The 21,183-nt window shown below is 39.0% G+C and overlaps 1 protein-coding gene across 9 annotated transcripts in view; it reads left to right on the top strand.

Annotated features, from left to right (window-relative positions):
* The window catches only part of nlgn1 (neuroligin 1), a 282,639-nt gene that overhangs the window by 123,775 nt on the left and 137,681 nt on the right, over positions 1–21,183 (top strand). The window lies entirely within an intron of this gene.

Below are 21,183 nucleotides of genomic sequence, written 5' to 3'. Positions count from 1 at the left end.
CTTGGGCAGGGACATTACCTAGACTGGGGATACTCACCCCGAGGTCTCCCCAGTGCGGCGGCCATCTTGGGCTGGGACATTAGCTAGACTGGGGACATTCACCCCAAGGTCTCGCCAGTGCGGCGGCCATCTTGGACAGGAATATTAGCTAGATTGGGGATACTCACCCAGAGGTCTTACCAGTGCGGTGGCCATCTTGGGCAGGGACATTAGGTAGACTGGGGATACTAGATTGGGGATACTCACCCAGAGGTCTCCCCAATGCAGCAGCCATCTTGGGGGAGGACCCAAAATCAACAGGAAGTGACCCAAATGACCCGGAAATGGACCGGAAGTGACCCAAATGACCCGGAAATGAACCAGAAGTGACCCAAATGACTCAGAAGTGACCCAAATAACTCGGAAATGAACCGGAAGTTACCCTAACGACCAGAAAATGAACTGGAAGTGACCCAAATGACCCAAAAATGAACTGGAAGTGACCCAAATGACCCAAAAATGAACTGGAAGTGACCCAAATGACCGAATGTACAAATTGACAGACATGATGGTGTATCTCTTCCATGCTTAGTTCTGTAGTTTCGCTGAGTCTGCCTCTCCTATTTTGTTTCAATAAACCATGAGACACATTGCGCCTTCTCTTGAGGGGGAGCCATTTTGTAGGGGTTCATTCAACATCACCTCTTTGACAAACAGGATCCCTGAAACACACAAATGCAGTGTGAGAAAAAACTTTAATAAACACCGAATACAATAGAACAAATATGAATAAAGTATCTAATCAATTGCATTTTTAATATTTTTTTTAAATGGTAAAGAGACTTTATGGACACCATGTATATAGAACATGGAGAAAGAATGTATCAATTAAAACCTATCCCAAAATAGTTTTAATCTCCCAAAACAGATACTCACCATACCAAAACATTCAATCTTTTAACAGCAAAAACAGAAAACAGCTTGTCTTAAAACTTATTTTAAATACTGCCAAAAACTTACACTTTTCCCAGGTTTGTAGCCACAGAGGGCCAAGGGGTGGCCAACCCCCCTGACCACCTAGTGGAAAATTTGGTACCTGTAATTTTCCTGCCACTTTCACATGGATGCAGTAGTCTACGCTTTGACCTCTTGATCCTGTATGAAAAAGGTTTTTAAAAGTTTCACCTTAAAATTACGTTTTAACTGAATTACATGTGGATCACCTGTGCTTCAAACCCTCCATATACAAACACATAAAATATATGTCGTTTATACATCTTATATATCTTATCCATCTTAAGGATAATTCTACTCGTTTTGTTTAAGGAAGATATGATCCCTGCCATGTATAACACATATACTGTAGGCTTTTTCATATGGGATACCCTGCCACACTTTTAATATTAACTGCATATTTAAATAACACATTTACAAATGGTCTGAATGCAAACACTAAAATAATCTCTTTAAAGTCAAGAAAATTCAATTCTCACAGTCAATGTCAATAAAATAATAATTTCACATTATAGAAACCAAACAACAATGTCAGATCAGTCATTGTTCATCATACCATCCACAGCCATGGTTTCATGAGATAAAATGCACACATATAAAGAGGCACATATGGCCACTCCTCAATGAGGTGTTGTTCAACTTTGGCCACCCCAGTGAAAAAATTTCTAGTTACGCCTCTGCTTTCTCCACCCATGGTCAAATAAAGAAAACAGTGTGGTTAACAATGTGGTTTATTTAATTCAGAGCGTTCAATAACAACAAATCCATAATTTCCTAACATCCATAAGTAATATTAACGTTGAATTGAGAGAAGAAAATAAATATGAAATAATAATAATAATTGGCCTCCAAAAAATGTGTTCATCATCATTCTTATTCCCACCCTCCAGTGTCTAAATTCGACTCAAGCGCAATTAATAAGTCTACAATAGCTTCTAATTAGGGCTGCCAAAATTTCAAATGTCAAAAAGCATTAATTACAGAGATTAATCAAAATTTTATAACACATGAAAATTAACTCGGTTAACTCAGTTTTATTTACTTACTGGCTGATTCCCTTTGCTCACTTTGCAGCCCAACTTAGAGCAGAGGTCACTGTCACCAAGACGGGCTTTTACGTAGTTTTACTTTAAACACTTACTCTATGGTTCATTATAGAAATCCAAAATAATTTCTGACTTTGCAAAGCCAAATTCAAATACCATATTACTTGTACATCTTTGGTGCACTGTTCAACAGTTGTATTTTACAGGAAAATAATAATATTCGGGGCTCAAAGAAGGCTATTAGAATAGCCTTTGAATCAAACTCTACTTTTCATTTTTTCGTATTAATTCCAACGTTTTACTCAAGTACATATCGTTTCCAAGCCTCGCAAAAAGTTGTAGTTGAAAAATATGATTATTATCAATTAGCTATAGAAATTTTGCAATGATTTTTTTTTTTTTGACCATACTGTTTCTACATCTTAAATGTTTCCCATATGTGTCTTTCAGAAAAGCTCATGGCCTAAATTCAAGCCAAGGAACATAGTTCCACAGACTCCATGTAGTTCCAACTCCATAAAAACACAATTATACATAATTAATTCATTTGTCAAATCCAATAAAAAAAACATTCTGCTTCCTCTTCACGAAGCAAAAAATTAAAATTGTTTTCTTAAAATCGTTTATTCAGTCCATTCCTTATTAGGTTAATAATACCATATCCAGGGCAACAAAAATATTTATACCATCAACAAAGATCATTAACTTCAGAATTTGTGATACTTTATATCATATTAAAAGACAAATACCTTGGGCCTGAAAAACTGAGCCTTAAGGGGAAATCCACAAACCTCTATCATTTAATGTCGGCAATTGCAAATATAGTAATCTAATACAATACAATATAATACAAATGTGAGTCACTGATAGTGTAGTGGTACACACGCCTGAGTTGTGTGTGGGCAGCGTGGGATCGATTCCCGCTCAGTGACGGTGTCTGTGTGTGCCCTGCGACTGGCTGGCGACCAGTTCGGGGTGTAGTCTGCCTTCGCCTGTTGACGGCTGGGATAAGCTCCAGCACCTCCAGTGACCCTGTATAGGATAAGTGGTTTGGAAGATGACACATGACAATACAAATGTCTGGGCAACCAACATTGTGAGAAACCCCTCATGCAACATTTCCTGCACCTTTGTAATTCCATGTTTAACCATATCAAATGCTTCTGGTCCGCAATAATAATAATAAACAAATATTAACAACAACAGAAAAGTGTACCTCAATTTTGCAGAAATTCACTCATTAAAGCAGGGGGCTAAGAATGTATCCCCTGCGAAAAGTGAGGAACACTTCCTCCTCTTATACCTCCCTGCTGCTATTCTCACTATGAGATCTTCAACTATTACCGTTACCGATCCATCGGTAATCTATTGGAATCAGTGTCACTTGTAGCAATAATCTGAGTTTGGTGGCTTCTAATCCCACCATTGGCTAATTCCATAATCCTCCAATCCCCCCACAAAAGAGATATTTTTTCTTTTTTGTACACAGGGTATCAACATTCCCTCGTGATCGGTTGTAATACTGCGTTTCATTTCGCCTAAATCCAAAACTAACAGTAACACCACAAACTAAATAAAACAAAACATGTTCATTATCCCAACAAAATAAAAACAGCATTGCTTTCAGAATGACAATTTAACTGAGGCTACATCTTACATTTGTAAATTTAACTATATTTCCAGTAAATAAATCCTTTGTGTCTGTCCATCAATAAATAGGAGAATAGCATTATTATTATTATTATTATTATTATTATTATTATTATTATTATTATTATTATTATGAGCTCTCCGGGGCCATTAATTCATTATGTAATCTGAGGACCTGGAGGAAACTTCCACGCAGGCATGTGGAGAACATGCAATGTAGTCAACATCTGTAGCAGTGATGGGATTTGTAAAGCACAAAAATGTGTGACTGGTCTCCAGCTGAATCTATTTTAGAGTGGCAAAGGCTTGACAAGTTTATTTATTGTGGTCTGCGACTACACAGATAAGCAATATTAAAGTAACATCCTCCAATACACATCCATTAATTCACAGCACGCCTGACAAGTTTATTTATTGTGGTCTGCGACTACACAGATAAGCAATATTAAAGTAACATCCTCCAATACACATCCATTAATTCACAGCACGCCTAGACTTCTCAATACACTGTATCTAAGTGTATCTAAGTATATGCAGTAGTGTACAGTAATCACCGAACAGGATTCAGGAACATTATAAATGATTCAACTCATCTTTTGGTATTCATACATAAAAACAAACGTGACGGAATATAGTCAGAATTATGGAGTCTGCTGGCACTCCAACAGCTAGTTAAAAATAAACAAACACCCCCGTCTCTGTCATTCCACGCTGGACTCGAGGTGCGTTCAAAGCCCACTCACCATGAAGGACATCTCAAAAACTGCACAGATATTCAGTGAAATTATCAAATGCCAACAACTACTACATAATAAAACAATGTGGACTTTCTAACAGACTAGATGATGTGTTGAAGCTGGACAGTTGTTTATTGGGGTTTAAGAAAATTGTGCAATGGAAAATAGTTCATGATTACTGTAGTGCCACTGACAAATGTAGAACATTTATCAATAATGTGGATACATACAATACAATTTTATTTATATAGCGCATTTGCAAATTATTTATTTCTTTTGTTCTATTAAATTTGAATTGATTTCTGGGACATGTAGGATAAGCAATACTAAACCTGGCGCTTCAACCTACTTTTTGTCAATTGGTGTTCACAATAGTTTTTGGATATACATTTTCCTCTACTATGTATACAACTGAAAGATTAAAATACTCCTACAATATTGAATAAATCTCCATCACGCTTATATTTAAACTTTAAATATCAGGTAAACACATTCCAAGACAGTACAATACAATATACTTGAACAACACACTTTCCCCTCGCGTTCGCAACGGTTTAATTAATACAATAGGATGCCATTGCCCAAATATTCACACCTGTTCCCTGCGCTCCCTAATGCAGCACATTAAATAACTCTCTTCTAGCACAACCAAGCTCCTGCGATTACACTTTATTACCAGCTCGTATCAAATATTCACATTTGCTACTCCTTTATCATGCCATTTCTGCTTCGCATACAATATTTTGAATATTTACTTTTTTAAATTTATTCTTTTTAATAAGCCAATATTTATCTTCCTCATAATCTTATGGCCACCGAAGTTTCAAATTATAGTGTCCAAACTTGCTTGTACACACATCAGGGGGAAAGAGAAAGAGAGAGAGAGTTTTTGTGTTGGGATAAGCCAAAAGAAAAAACAATAAAATAATACAACCGAGAAATGCTTTTAATCATTTGAGTGGATATTTACATGAATTTTTCTATCGAAATAATGAATACTTCAAATTGAGCAGGTTTTATCAGGAGATTTGAATGGTCCTTCCCAGGTCACACATCAAGAATGACACTCTGACCCGAGCAAGTCTCATGGATTGCTTTTGGGAACATAAACTCCTTTATTGACCTTATTCATGCCAATGGAACCCTGAAAATGTAACTTCATGCAACACAATATGAAGAGTCAACTTAACAATAACATACCGAAAGTGAGCGGCAAGAAAAGAAAACAAAAGTTGTAGACCAAACAAACCCTTCTCATCAGCTGAAGGGGAACAGGGAGACACAGTGAAATGGCGACTGGGTGGCGGTCAGGAAAAGAGACAAACTGGGGTTTGCGAGACGGTTGGTTTGGAGAGAAACAAACATAGGGACGGATCAGTGCCTCTGTGGTTTTTTTTCATCGGGCATTGTCTGCCACCATTTTAAGATGGTACGCCATTTTGTGATCACTTAACTATGTCTCCGCACAAATTTCACTACCTCATATCAATGTTTGCATAAGTGTAATGTGTGCTTCCCTTCACTATTTTTGGCATCCTTTTACAATTCTTCCAGTTTCTCCACTCCTCCAAGGCAGTGGTCCATCCAATCACACCCACAAAATAGTAATGGAGCCATGCCTGCTTATACAATCTCCGTTTTAAACTCTGCTAGATTTTAACGGAATTTGTTTTTAACCCTCTGTACTGTAACACTTTGAGATGTCCCCCATGATAAATGAAACACATTATTATAATTACCTAACAATCCCTCTGTCATACAGCAAGGTCACTCCCCCTCCTTTTATTCCGGTTCTCCTTTTTTCACAGCTCTGTCCCATACACAGGCTCGTAACATCACCGCAATGTAGACCAAACATGTCAAGACGTCCATTCCACGTCTTCCCACCTCAATCCGACACTCAAAAATTCAGAATTAAGAAAAAGCGCTTCGTCAACATGCTACTTGATCCTAATTGTATTCTCTTATCACACAATCCACAGAAAAGTCAGCAAAAATCAAACACTCATACGAGGCAAACATAAACAAACAACGATCAAATAAAACACCATCAAATAACATTCAGAAGGCATGCGCAGTCCGAACGTAAACAGCAACTCAAAATAGACAAATGCAGGATCACAATTATTGACAAAGGCAGATAATGTTAAATCCACTTGATTAATTATTGATTATAACTGGCAATCCCCAATTGCCCTATCTCGTGAACTCTGTATATACGTCACAAGCCATAGTTATTGGAGTCGCTCCCGCAACACGCTGCTAATCAGCTGTGCGTTCCTCAGAGGCCATCAGCGGCTCTCTGGTGCCCTCAGAACTGGGCTCCCTGTCCCTCATGGTGGCTACCGCTGGCAAAGCGGTCATACCTTCACTTCCACTAAACTACGTTAAACAAACTGTACAGCAACCACACCAAAAAGAGCAAACAGGACAACTGCACGCTTAAAGCATTTTATACAATGCTGCTTAAGTAAATTATGTAAATAACAACAAACTAGCAACAAAAATATCAACCACTATACAGTAATAAATTACTGAATTTCAGAGCATTTATCTAACATTATTTTAGGCCACGCTCCTCAACTCCACAATATCACAAAATCTGAATTATGAGATTTTGAAAAAACAGGTTCTCCCTTAACTTATTTAATTTACTTTTGCCGGCTCGCTGTAATATTGTAGGAGCTCAGAGCAGCCAATGGACCCACCTTGAGAGATCACGTCAAGGTCACCAATTTGTTGGAGTTGTTGGTTGCTATAGGGTCAGCAAGCCCAATTATCAATTCATAAAAACAATTCACTGCATTTTATCTTTGTTTGTTTTATCTTTCAAGAAGGCAACCAATATGTAAATAATAATTATAATAAAGACTCACACAAATCGATTGAATTTCCTCATCAGTTTTCTTTACCATCTCTGAAGTTCAGGAATCATACAATAAGCAGATCTGGGCAGCTTTCCCATCTTCACGAAGGCTCTCACCTGAGACAGGCGAGGGCAGATAAGGGGTGCCGTCTAACATGCGGCCCTCACATCTATACTGTCTTCAAAATCAAAACATAATGTCGGTTGATCTCTTCTCTGGCTGGCCCTGCCTATGGGGCTGATCTTCACCAGCTGGTCTCGTGCTCAGATCAGGGCACGCTGACTTTTCACGCTGACGTAATTCCCAATTTGGTTTTTGGTTAACCTGTTGGCTAATATAAAGCCATTCTTATAGATTCAGATCCTCCAGGCTATAGATATGAAGCCAGGGGGCACAGGTCAACAAGGTGGGATGTAGAAGAGCCACTGGACCGAACACCATAACTTATGTTTTCTTTTCGTTGAAATTTAGAAAATTCAGTGACATCCAGGCTTTGATGTCCTCTAGGCAGGACAAAATTGTTCTTATGGAGAAAGTGTCACTTTTGCTCAGCGGGACATAGATTTGACATTCATCCGCATCGCAGTAGAAGAAAATACCATGTTCCCGAAGGATGGAACCCAGGGTCAGCAAATACAAAGAGAACAACAATGGCCCCAAAATAGAACCCTGTGGAACACCATACGATAGAGGGGCAGAGCGAGACTCAGCGGAACCTAGGCTAATAGAAAAAGTCCTGCCAGTAGGGTCCAAACCATTCGAGAGCGCATCCACTAATGCCCACTTGGTGTTGCAAGCGAGTCAAAAGAATATTGTGGTCTACCGTATCGCAAGCTGCAGTCAAGTCCAACAAAACGAGACATACGTGGTCTCCAGTGTCATTTGCCAGGAGGATGTCATAAAAACACGTAACAGGGCTGACTGTGCTATGCATCTTCTTGAAGCCTGACTGGAAAACCTCCATAACATTTTGTTAATCCAAGAAAGATCTTAACTGTGAGTGTTTTTTCCAGAATTTTAGAAATAAAAGGCAGCTTGGAAATGGGTCAAAAATTGGATAGCACAGCTTGATCAAGGCCAGATTTTTTAAGCAGGGGTTGCCCTACAGCATGTTTAAAATGTTGGGGGACTACACCAGAAGACAGGGTGCTGTTGATAATGGCCAAAACCGATTTACCGATGTTAGGGAGAATCTCCTTAAAGAAGTGTGGAGGAACTGAGTCATAAGGGAAGCCAGAGGGCTTATTATGGCAAACATACTCCAAAAATGTCAAGGCCCAAAGGACTCGAACACTGCTGAACAAGGAATGTGGACATGGGGTCAAATGTGGTGTTGGAAACAAAATCCTTGCTGTTGCAAACTTGTCAACAAAAAAATGCAAGAATCTATCGCACGTTTCAGGGGAGTCCGTGCAAATTGGTTGACGGTGCTTCAGTTCAGAGTCAATTGTTTTAAATAGAGCATGTGGATTTTGTCGATTTGCCTGAATCAGACGTGACAAGTGGTCTCTCTTGGACTCCTTCGCCTTTCTCTGGTAACGATGCCAGCAGTCCTTTAGCATTTGATAAGAGACCTGCAGCTCTTTTCCACCTGCGTTTAGCTCTGCCGCATTCCTGTTTAGCTGCACGAGTGCTCTCATTAAACCATGGCTCCGGTCTAATTTTTTGCTGCACATTTTTTAACGGAGTCCTATTTTTTCACGCAGAATGAATAAAAAACAAGTGTGTTTGAAGAAGGAACACGAAGCCGATCAAAGGCATCAGAAAACTGACTAGCAGTGAGGGGGTTAAAAACCCGGCCCCTGCGCTCGCTAGCATTAGCTTTGACAGCACTGGAAAACATTCCATCAAAGAGCACAGTCATATGGTCAGAAAGCACATTGTCCAAAACTTTCAAATTTGAGACCGATAGACCAAAAGTAAGGACAAGGTCTAAAGTATGTCCTTGCTTGTGAGTGGAGCCAGATACACACTGCACTAAATTGAAAGAGTCAGTGAGTCTTAAGAAGTCCTTTGCCTGTGGTTTTTAGGAGACCACACGTGAATATTAAAGTCTCCCATGAACAGGATTGGATCATATAGCAGCATGATCTCGGCAAGAAGATTTGAAAAGTCGTTCAGAAACTCCTTGTTGTATTTGGGGGCACGATAGAGGGGCGGCACTGGCAACTTCAAAGAAAGTGCCCATAGGCTGCTGTGGCGAATATACACAGTTTACATTTAAATTTGTTTTTAAAAACAGTCGCCGGTCCTCCACCACGGCCTGAAGTTCTCAGAGCGTCCAAGTAAGAACATGCAGGCAGTAAAAGTTCAAGCGTCGCACTGCACTCACCGGCGACAGTCCAAGTCTCGGTTAGGCAGAGGAAATCCAAGTCATTGGAAAGAAATAGTTCCCTCAGGATAAATTATTTGTTCGTCAACACTACCCTTCTAGGAGCAGCAGCAGCAGGTGCGCGTGTCACCTAGGATTCGCGGGCCCTGGGAAGCTCCTAGAGAAGTTGGTGGTTCACACCGCATCCGAGGGCGCGTGGTAGGCGGCGGCACAGCCGAAACTCCTTGGTGCAGCCAACGACAGGTATCAAGCAGGAGCCAGCAACTTGATCCTGAGCAAGCCGCAGTACATCCGTGTGTCCGGGAGCGAGCAGGAGAAGAAGCGTGCGCCAGCTCCCTTTTCAGCCTCGCCAGAGGGCCACCACGTTAGCTTCAACGGTTTTAGGGTATTTTGATGATGCTGAATCTGAAAATGGCTCGAGATTTTGAGATATTCCATATTATTGTTTTTCAAAAAAGTGTTTGTAATACTCGTTATAATACTGTTATTCACTTAATGCTACAACTTGAGCAGACTACTGTTTTTTCAAACATGTCCATACAGTATTTTTTCATAATTGATGCGATGTTATGAAAGACGGCACTCATTATGGCAGAGAGCCTTGATTTACAAATCATGTTTCAAGTGAAAATCAAGCAAAAATGCTGAATATTTATAGTTAATAATTATTAATGTCATAATAATTAATGAATAATAATTAGTGAATAATTAATAATAGATTTCATGTCATGTCATCTTCCAAACCGCTTATCCTATATAGGGTCGCGGGGAGTTGCTGGAGCCTATCCCAGTTGTCAATGGGCGAAGGCAGACTACACCCCGAACTGGTCGCCAGCCAGTCGCAGGGCATAATAATAGATTTTTTTCTTTTAAAAAAATCCAACACAACACGTCTGTCTGTACTGGGGCTGAACGATTTTAAGAAAAAACAGATATTGCGATTTCGATTCGATTTGTGATTTTCTTGAAATCATGCTTCAGTTCAATAGTTGCAATGTACAGTAACATTTACAAACATGACACAAAATGCCATTATACCATTAATTATTAAAGACATGAAAAGCTATTAGTCTAATACTGCAAGAACACCAAGGTGATTTTGTGAGGGTAGCAGTCCTTTTTCAAGTTTTTAAAAATGGTTCAAGTAAGGCAAGACGTACTGTACTACTTGCCGTCAAGTATAAATATCCATTAATGTGTAACTGTGGATTTGAAAATATATTTTTTAAGCCAAAAATGTTTTACATTTTGTACTAATGTACATGTAAATGTAACATTTATGTCAATATTTTTACAGTAATGGTGAGTGTAAAAATCATAATGAGAATATTTGTAATTGGGTTATTTAAATGTGAAAAGATAAATATTTCCTGTTCAAAGGGTCAGAAAAAAATCACATTCATCCTTCTCTGCTTCTGTTCATTCAAACTTTGCATTTTCATGTAAACATGTCTGATCTTTCTTTTATGTAATGAAATCGATTTAACAAATAAAAAACATTGTCCCTTAGCAAAGCTAAAATGATTAAAAATTATAATTTTGAGACGTTTTATTGTGTAGATCTCAAAACTCTAACCCTTGTCTGGTGCAAAATAATGCAAATAACAATTAGATTATAAATACAGTGATCCCTCGCTACTTCGCGGTTCAACTTCCGCGCCCTCGATGCATCGCAGATTTTTCAGAAGCATGAATAAAAAATTAAAAAATTAAACAACACAGCCATATCGGGAGCTATATTGCAGAAAGACGCATTATTTCAAACATATGAGTTGACTCTGAGGCTTTGTACATACCCGCAGGCATTCATAAAAGGTGGTGACTGGTTCCCAGCGCGAGATCGACCAAAGTGGATTTACTTTTTCCACACACTTTACTGTACGTGAGCTGACTGGGTGCACATCATCACAGCCTCTAGCTTAGTCTCGTCCACTATTCAAATGTGTCGTTGAATTAGTCAGACTCAAGCCGGATACTTTCTTCTCCATATTTGTAATGATGTGTTTGCTCTAATAAAGTTTTGTAAAAATCAAATAGTACAGTACAACAGCTTTGTTTATAAGTCGTGAGCGCAGCGCAGCACGCTCCCAGCTGGCCAGCGGCACGGATGATTTAGACATCGCCAAATAATGTATGAAAGTGTTTGTTAATTTTGTCTTTGGTTGTCTTAAAACAGCGCACCTTAAATACAATCCCTCTTTTCATTTCGTCCAAAGGACTTTATTGATGTTATTTTGCAAAGATAAAGTTAATGCATGGTTCCGGATCCGGAGGAGAAGAAGAAAAATCAGGTGAAGAAGAAGGAGGGAAGAAGAAGAAGAAGCGGACGTTTTACTTTCACTTTTCACGACGGCGACAAGAGTTTTAAAGTGTAGGATTGGATAAATTACACTATGGCATTCTAGTTAAGGTAAGTCAATTTTATGATAAAAATTAAAACGTTAACGTAGTTTTTAGCGAACGTTCCGTCGTGATCGTCAGCTGCCGCGGTCGGTCAAAGCTAAATTCTTATTAGAGCCTGCAGCTTGGGATTTATATTCTGCATTTTGCATTTTTATAGTTAAATTGATTGTTTAACAAGTATTTAGAAGTGTGGGAATCGTGTCGGCATAACAGAGGCGCAAATCCCCCAAAAATAAAACTACAATAAATATCAAATAAAATAATAATCATAATCATAATCATAAGTCCGACTCTACTTTGCGGGTTTCACTTATCGCGGCGGGTTCTGTCCCCCCATTAACCGCGATGAATGAGGGATCACTGTATTAAAAATATTTGTTTGACATAGTTCGTCATGGCTAACATCAGCCGTAAGACTGTTCCGTTGTTTGGGTGTCTGCTAAATTGCTAATGTAGCCATCGCCTTAGTTTTTTGTCTTGATAAGTATTGATTGTAATACACATTTTATGTTCATAGCTGCTGGCTCTCCATCCTAACGTGTGCGCTTAAAGACTCCTTGTTCTCCTCCTCGGTAGGGTTGCAAACCCTCCCTTGAAAAGCGGAATCATCCCGTATTTTGAAATACAAGTACAGGTCCCCTATTGAGTTGTAAAGGGACAAACATTGTCCCGTAATATCGTGAGAGTGAAAAATAATACGTAAAACGTCAATGGAATTAATGAACAATAGTTCCTTTTATACTGCATAACAGCCTACGGTAACGGTCCTAGGACCTCTCCTGCTCTGTGACCAATGAGCTGACAGCACATTCATACACGAGTGTGATGATACTGAATCCGCTTATCTTATTGGTAGAGGTAATGTTGCATGCCAAAGTAGAATGGTGGAAGACAACAAAGCAGCGTGTATGAATGACAGTGACACACCTTTGAGCAGCAATGCGACCGGCAGTAGCACTACTCCTCCGCAGAAACGATTGCAAAAATACAGAGGACTGGAAAGCAGAAAACACATGGGTCGAAAAAGAGAAAATATCTTTCAAGTACACTGCACAGTTTGCCTGCACACTTTTTTCATAACCCATGGTGCACTGACTGACCTCAAGCAAACATGCTTTCAGTGGTGGAGACACACTGGCACAACAAAACTAGGGAAACCATAGACAAATGTGTTGTCCACCAGGTAACGCCAGAGGTAGATATGGTACGTAAATAATTATTTATTTAATGCTCTGATCAAGGTTAATATGGGAATGTGCAGTGAATGTCAGCATTGTATGCACAAACAATAATTTTGGGGTCAAATAAACAAGTACAACTGATTGACAAGTACATTAAATAGATGGGTAATTTCTTGATGAATAATAGATAAGAAATACACACACAGCCTTACATTAATTACTAGTTCAAACAGATATGCATAACTTTTACTGTACTGTAGTCGATATACTACCCTTTAACTATAAATATAGTAGAAAAACAGTAAAAAAAAAAAAAGGTTTGATATTATTTTTTTCTTTTATGAACAGTAAGTGGACAAGTATGTGAAACAAATGTTCTAATTACCTCGACCAAAAGTGAGCTTATTGTGAGCCTCAACTATGACATGTCTTGTCAGACAAACCGCTCCTCTCACTGCAACAACATCTCAGAAGAAATATAAATTGAAAACATAGTCTGTCTCCACATAATGTGGCATTGAGCTGTTCATAAGTCACAGGATGAATGTTCATAAAATAAATAAAATAGGAACGATGCTCTTATCGAAGAGCATCCCGTGGACACTGAGTCCTTGGGACGGAATAAAACGATAACAATGGACTGTGCAAATGTAAGAAAAACAGAGGGGAATGTAAGAATAATAATGTTTAAATGATTCATGTGTTAGATTTTTTATGATTAGGCTTGTTGGCTTTATTGGCGTTGTAGGTTTAGCTTTATATTATATAAAAACAGGGGGGGAATGTAAGAATAATAATATATATCATGATTCATGTGCTAGATTTTTATTATTAGGCTTGTTAGCTTTAGCTTTTTCCATATCTAGGCCCAACTTGCTTGGTGTGCTTTGCTTCCACATATGTATGATACTGGCTCTCACACACACACACACACACGCACACACACCACACACACACACACACACCCACACACCCCCACACGCACACACACACACACACCCACACACACACACACACCCACACACACATAGACAAAACAAGTTGAGATTGTTCCAGCTGCTTTCGCTCCCCTTTCTCTGAGAGCTGGAACGCCTTTGTAATCAGGGTCTCCGAAGAAAATAAAAAGAGAGGAGGCGCAGGAGCCGGGCAGAGGGTTTTAGGAACTGTAATATTACACTTCCCTGCGCTCTCCTTGCAAGAAAAAAGACAATATTATGACGAGTGTCTTCTCTTCTCATTGTGTGCGTTGTTTACTAATGTCTCACTTGGTGTGAACCTGACATTAAGTGAAGCAGGAAAGGTTTCTGTTTCAGAGATATTTATTTTCACAAGTTAATTTTATTAGTTTGTATCAAAGTAAATTTATGGATAATAACTTTTTAATGTGTACATTCAAAAATACACATCTTATTCAACCCAGGTTTGAATAATTAAAAATAGTTCCACCCACAAAAAAAGCTAAAAAAAAAAAAAATCTTGCCATGAAGGTTGGAGGGAGGTAGTTATGGGCGATACCAGTGATTTTGGATTTGATCCGATACCAAGAAATACTGGACCAAATATCTCAATACCGATCTGATATCAATACCGGAAGTGACTTTTTATTTTTGTACACTGTCGTGAAACTTGGTCATTCTGTGTAGATACTTAGTAGCAACCGAGAGAAATACCTTCATTACTCCTGCTCGCCTCAAGGGGAACCACGTAAAATGTTAGATTATTTAGAGGAGATCTTGACGAAAAACCTAATTAAATCAGTCTTAAAATATGAAAGCGCTAAAATACAATAAGATGTGAAATATTTTTCCAAAATACAGGTTAATGCTTTGGCCCAAACACACAAGTCACCCTTGACTTCTGTATATGGACAATGTTTATTAACTACAACTAGTGAAACATACAATAAATATTACGATATGGTAAGCTTAAATAAATGAAGAGGAAAAAAAAATATCAAAAATAAGTGGGAGGTAAGGGAAAAATGGGACATCTAAAAGAAAAGCGTGAGAAGGTGTAAGGATGACAAGAGTGAAGGTGGCGGGCTTTATGAAATGCACAGTTTGCTAGCGTTCACTAAAAATGTTGTATGCACCAACTGAAGCCTTGTGAGCTTCAAAGTGGTCACTTACGTTTGATCAACGTAGTCTCACGTGAGGAGCATATGGAAGGACCTTCACTTGTTTGCAGATGGGAAAAAAGGAGAAAGAGAAAGCTAAAAATAAAAAGGAAAAGGAGGCAGCTGGAAGCAGGACCAAAAGCTTGGTTGGGTTCTCGTGGCCTTCCCGCCGTGCGGTCACAGGCTCCGCCAGGACCACCTGCTGTTTTACTTGTCTTCTTATTGGCAGATTTAATCACGCCATAAAAAATGCATGAATAATTTAAACGGTTAAAATCTAATGTTTTGTTAAATAAGTAATTAAAATAGTATGCTAAAAAGACAATTTGACTGTTAAGGCCTTGCTAGTTGAGGAAGCTAGCTTATAAAACAGCTAAACATTCACAAACAAACTCCATAGACTCCAGGTGTGCAGCAAAGTTGCCTGTTTATATTTTGAAACTGACAAGAAACAGAAAATACTATCAATCTATGCATTACATACACATGTATTTTCATAGACATGAACAAGGTGAGCCTATGCTAACGATTAGTGATCGCGATTAGCATTAGCGATAGCGATTAGTATGTTCAGTCAACAACCCACAATCATCCACACTTCAGTCGTATATAAATGTTGCATGATCATTACACACAATTGTCTAAGTTACTTACAGACAATGGTTGAACAAGAATGAACCACAAACAGGCAGTTGCCGTGCGTCTGCATCATGCAGCCACACACGTAAGCAGTGGAGCGTGGAGGAGATGAAGATATAATATATACAACCGAATGCATAAATACTTTTGGAGACTTGGAAACATTCTACATGGTCGGGGATCAATAAAAGACTTATTTAAACGATCTACAACCGTTTTGGTGAGTTTAAAGTTATCTTACCATAACTTTCTTGTATGCTAGATGTGTGAATGATAGCTAAATGTTACCATCGTAGCTCGGTGGAAATGATGTGTACTAAGCGCACAATTTCCTCCAAAAATGTGACTTATACTCCAGTGTGACTTATATATATATATTTTTCCTCCTTATTAAGCATTTTATGGCTGGTGTGACTTGTACTCCGGAGCGAGTTATAGTGCGGAAAATACGGTAGGTTTTTTTTTTCCAATTTAAAAGAATAAATAAATAAATTGTGTTCTTTAGCAGAGTGCATTTCACAAATTTAAATTTTATTGGTAGTTTCATAGCATTAGTGCAATGCAGCATAGTGTGTAGTTTTTCATTGCATTTTAAAATGCACAAAACATTTACAGCTAAAAAAATTAAAGGGACATTTGGGTGAGCTTAACATTGGCACTTATATAATAGGTTTGCATGTAAAAACGACATTAGTACTAAAATGCCCACCTCAAAAGACTCTGTAGTGATTTAAGGTCTTTTTTTGTGATATGGTTTACGACAAATTTTTGGGGCGTGGCTAATGTAATGTTTTCGGTCTCAGAAGTCTACGTCACGTGAGGAAGGCATGCTTGGTAATATTGCTCGCTTTGTCAGTTCTGTTGTCTAAAACGGTGACCAATCGCCACCAAAATGCAAATGCACTTTACTACTCTTGTCCACTTCAAACTGTGAAAGTATAAAAGTGTTCTGCACAATAGTTTGGATTTATTGACATAAAACGTGATCTCATCATGATCACCTCCACAAAATCAAAAATACCGTGGTGATCGCTCCTACACTTTCACAAGCTGAAGCGTCCGACAAAAATTCTTGTCCAAGAGCATGAATGCGCACACGAACCCCGACTGGTTATATTTTGGACATTTAGCGACACTAAACTCATGTCCCAGGAGCAAGAGAGCCAATTGATCGCCGTTTTTGGACAGTGTAAGCAATGAAAGTACAATGATTTCCAATAGAGAGTTTGGAATCGGTGCCTCGCGCTACTCCAGCTGAACAAGGATAGAACGGTAGGGGGCGTGGCCATTCTGCTCATTAACAAGGGGCGCTATTCATAGAGTCATTCATTTCCTAATTTCTCCCACATTTATTGATAAAATGGAAAATGACAATTTTTTTCATTTTCCCGATCAAAAAACATATAAAATGAACTTGTTAGTGAAAATGCGGCCATCCCGGCCCGATTGTCCCTTTAAGGTAGTATTGCCTTCAGTTTCAATTAGTCTATCATTTCTAAACATGTCAGGAATGCTGGTATAAGCTGCCAAGTTTAATACAAGCTGAATGTACAGCCATTTTAATTGTCTTTATTGTTCATTTGTACAAACCTTAAAGAATTCAAGCTGTAAGCTACTGATGGTTGTGCAAGAGCAGCTGCTTGCTGGTGTGATTATAAGTCGACTAATCGCGACTGCTGTTGGTGATTACCGTATTTTTACCGCACCATTATATAAGCCGCACCCACTCTATTCTTAGAAAATTTGGGGAAAAAAAACCTATATAAACGCACCTATCTATGTTGAAAACCTTTATATTTACTGCATTTACAGAACGATTATGAACTGTAAATGTACATGTATGTACCTGATATTATTTTATTCTAGATTCTAGTGCCTTTTAACACTGCAGCAACGTTGCTGATTAAAATGGAACAGAACCAAGACAAAATAAACAGTACCTATCGTCATTTCACTGCCGGCTGCCGCTCCAGTTTGTCATCTAATGTCCACCAGACTCCATTGTTCTACTACATTCTACATATGCAAATGTCTTGTTTTATGTTAATAAAGTCAGCCAATCTAACACACGTTGTGCTGCCAACTGCACTACATCAACAATAGCATTTCACATCGAAACAACAGATCATACGTAACATCATGAGCCAATTGCATTCGTGTGCACTTCAGGGACCTCGGAAAACATAAAATCAAAGAATTACAGCACCTAATGCAATAACCTAGTACATAGCGCCCTCGCCTGTTGAACTCCTCCACCTGCAGTCACATCCAGTTCATGGCTGGGCAAATGTATTGTATTGAATTGTACTGTAATTCCGGTTAGAGCGCCCCTCGCGGTGGAAGAAAAATCCACTGAATAGCCGCACTGGACTTTAAGTTGGCGGCGGCAGGAAGGCCAACCAGCCAGTTTTGTTCATGTTAATTAAAATGTTTTATGACTTTTTTGACCATTTGTTAGGTTTTTTTATCCCCGTGGTATCAAAATGGTATTGAGTATCGAGTATTTTCCTGGGTATCGATATCAAAAATTTAGCATTGTAGCAACCCTATTAAAGAGATATTTTTGCATCATAAAACTGTGAATCTGTTACGCTGAAGGGACTCAGATTTACTCCGCCAGCCTGCCACAACACTGGGCTCTCCTGCTACCACTACTCCTCCCCTTATAAAGAGGAGCCAAAAGTGGTGTGGTAGGAAGCAGAAGATGGGCATGTGCGGCGGTATTTGAGCTAGGCTAGAGGCTAATACAACTCTCCCAGTCTTATCATCTGTCCTGCTGGCTAATGTGCTGGACAACAAAATGGAACATATATGACTGCTGAGATCAGCGAATTGAAAGTTGAGTAACTGTTGTGTGATGTTTTTCACTGAGACTAGGCTAGGCTATGTGACAAGGTTCCCGACTCTGCTGTGTACTAGAGCAGCTGAGCATTCTACCTGCTAAGGGAGTTTACTGCGATTCTGCTAGTTGCTGTTTAGATACAATGCAACTCCAGCAACTGTGACAGGAACGCAGCAATCAATGAACTGTACCAGGCCATTAGTGAGCAACAGACAGCACATCCCGATGGCTTTAATCATAAAGATCTCAATACTATTCTATTCTACACCACTCACAAGGGCAGACATGGCCTTCACCCTCCCCCACATCAGAATCTCTGATCACATCACTGTGCCAGCATTCAGACAGAGTTTGAAAGTTGCCAAACCAGTTTTGAAGCAGGTAAGAGTGTGTGGCCAGAGAGGGCCTAATCTGCTAATCAAGAATGTCATGGTACAACAGACTGGGAAATGCTCAACCACAATAATAATAATACTAATACTACTAATAATAATAATAATAATACAATAATCTCAAACCATGACTTTCTTTATCACCAAGTGCATCGATGATGGTGCTCATATAAAAACATCACCACCCGGGCTAACTAGAAGCCATGGCGGACAGGGGATGTACACAGGCTGTTGAAGGGCAGAGACATCAGCTTCAGAGCTGTGGATGACTTCGGTCTGAGAACAATGAGAGACAAACTGTCCTGTGGTATCAGGAAAGCAAAACAAGACTACACCAAATGATCACCTCCCACTTCAAAAACAGCAGATATGCACACAGTCTATGGCAGGCCATCCAGGCCATCACAAACTATGAGAGCAACACCTCTCTGCTCAACATTCTTTTTTTTACATATATTGTACTATTTTTTTATACATGCAGTATATTTTGTATATTTGATAGGATTCTGGTACTTGTCATTTTGTTCTTGGTGTATTCCTAAAAATAAACAAAATTGTGATTGGATTGACTTCACATTCCATTTCTTTGTATATGCTGTATCTGTCAGGCAGTTGCACACTATTTTAGCTCATCAATTAATATAAACAAGAACAGACAAAAATGTGTGTTGATTTCATCTAAGTTTCCCAGTGGCAATTCATTCAAAGACAAAGTGACTATGCAATTAAATCTTTACTCCAAATAGGCAGGTGTAACCCCCCCAACTCCTCTGTGTGCCAGTAATTGCCTTGTTTCCACAACAAAAGAGCCTGTACACACCTTGATGTGGAATATTAGCTAAAAGCCTTGGAGTCAATTGACAGCACTTTAGGCACAGTAGGTAGAAGCGTCAAATGACAGCCTGCTGGGCGTTCTAGTGTTTAATTCAAGCAACGGTAACCAGGCTATACTCACAAAACAAAACACTGAACACTGAAAAGATTAGGAGGAACAAAAAAGTATAAAACAAATATAGTACAAAGAAATAAACAAGGTCATTTTAATCATTCATTTGAGAAGTTATCAAAACCAGTTTCTTTATTTAGTTGAAATCCTTCAGTTGACCCGTTTCGCTTCCTCAGTGATAAGAGTATTTAAGTACTGGTTAAAGGGGTAACAATTATGTTGAATGGAACTGTTCTGTTTTTTTGTCTGTTTGTTTTTGTTATTTTTTATAGACCCACCTCCTTTTCAAAATAAATGTCATCCCACTCAACTGAGTGACTATTTCGAAAAAACAAATAACCAAAATCAGTCTCCCAGTTTTTTAAACACTGCCTCTGTGTCAAAAACCGAAGTTCCATTTTCCACAGCTAGTTCCATTCATACTATTTAGATTTTCCTCAGGCCCAAATTATGTATTATGTTCTTGTTTTTGAACTTCATTTTTCCATCCATTAGCTATACCGCTTATTCTCACAAGGGTCGCAGGGAGTGCTGGAGCCCATCCCAGCAGTCTTCGGGCAGTAGGCGGGGGACACCCTGAATTCGTTGCCAGCCAATTGCAGGGCACACAGAGACAAACAAACATCCACACTCACAATCACACCTAGGGGCAATTTAGAGCATCCAATTAACCTACCAAGCATGTTTTTGGAATGTGGGAGGAAACCGGAGTACCTGGAGAAAACCCACACAGGCACGGGGAGAACATACAAACTCTACATAGGGAGGCCGTGGCCGGGATCGAACCCACAACCTCTGAACTGTGAGGCGGACGTGCTAACCAGTCGATCACCATGCCGCCCAACTTAATTTTTCCATGTAGAGCAATTAAGGATCAGAGAGTTGCATTATTGCTGTTATTTACAAAAGTTTATAAATCAAACACATGCCCATCAAAACACTTCATGTATGTGATACCATTAATGGATTGAATCGTCATAGACAGTTTTGTTTTTTACATGTGTAAAAATGGTAACCAACAATATAAATGATATTGTTT

Source organism: Filicampus tigris, chromosome 12 (genome assembly GCF_054856515.1).
Source record: "Filicampus tigris isolate MCC_2025a chromosome 12, RoL_Ftig_1.0, whole genome shotgun sequence".
Taxonomy (NCBI): domain Eukaryota; kingdom Metazoa; phylum Chordata; class Actinopteri; order Syngnathiformes; family Syngnathidae; genus Filicampus; species Filicampus tigris.
This window is presented reverse-complemented; position numbering and strand designations above follow the sequence as displayed.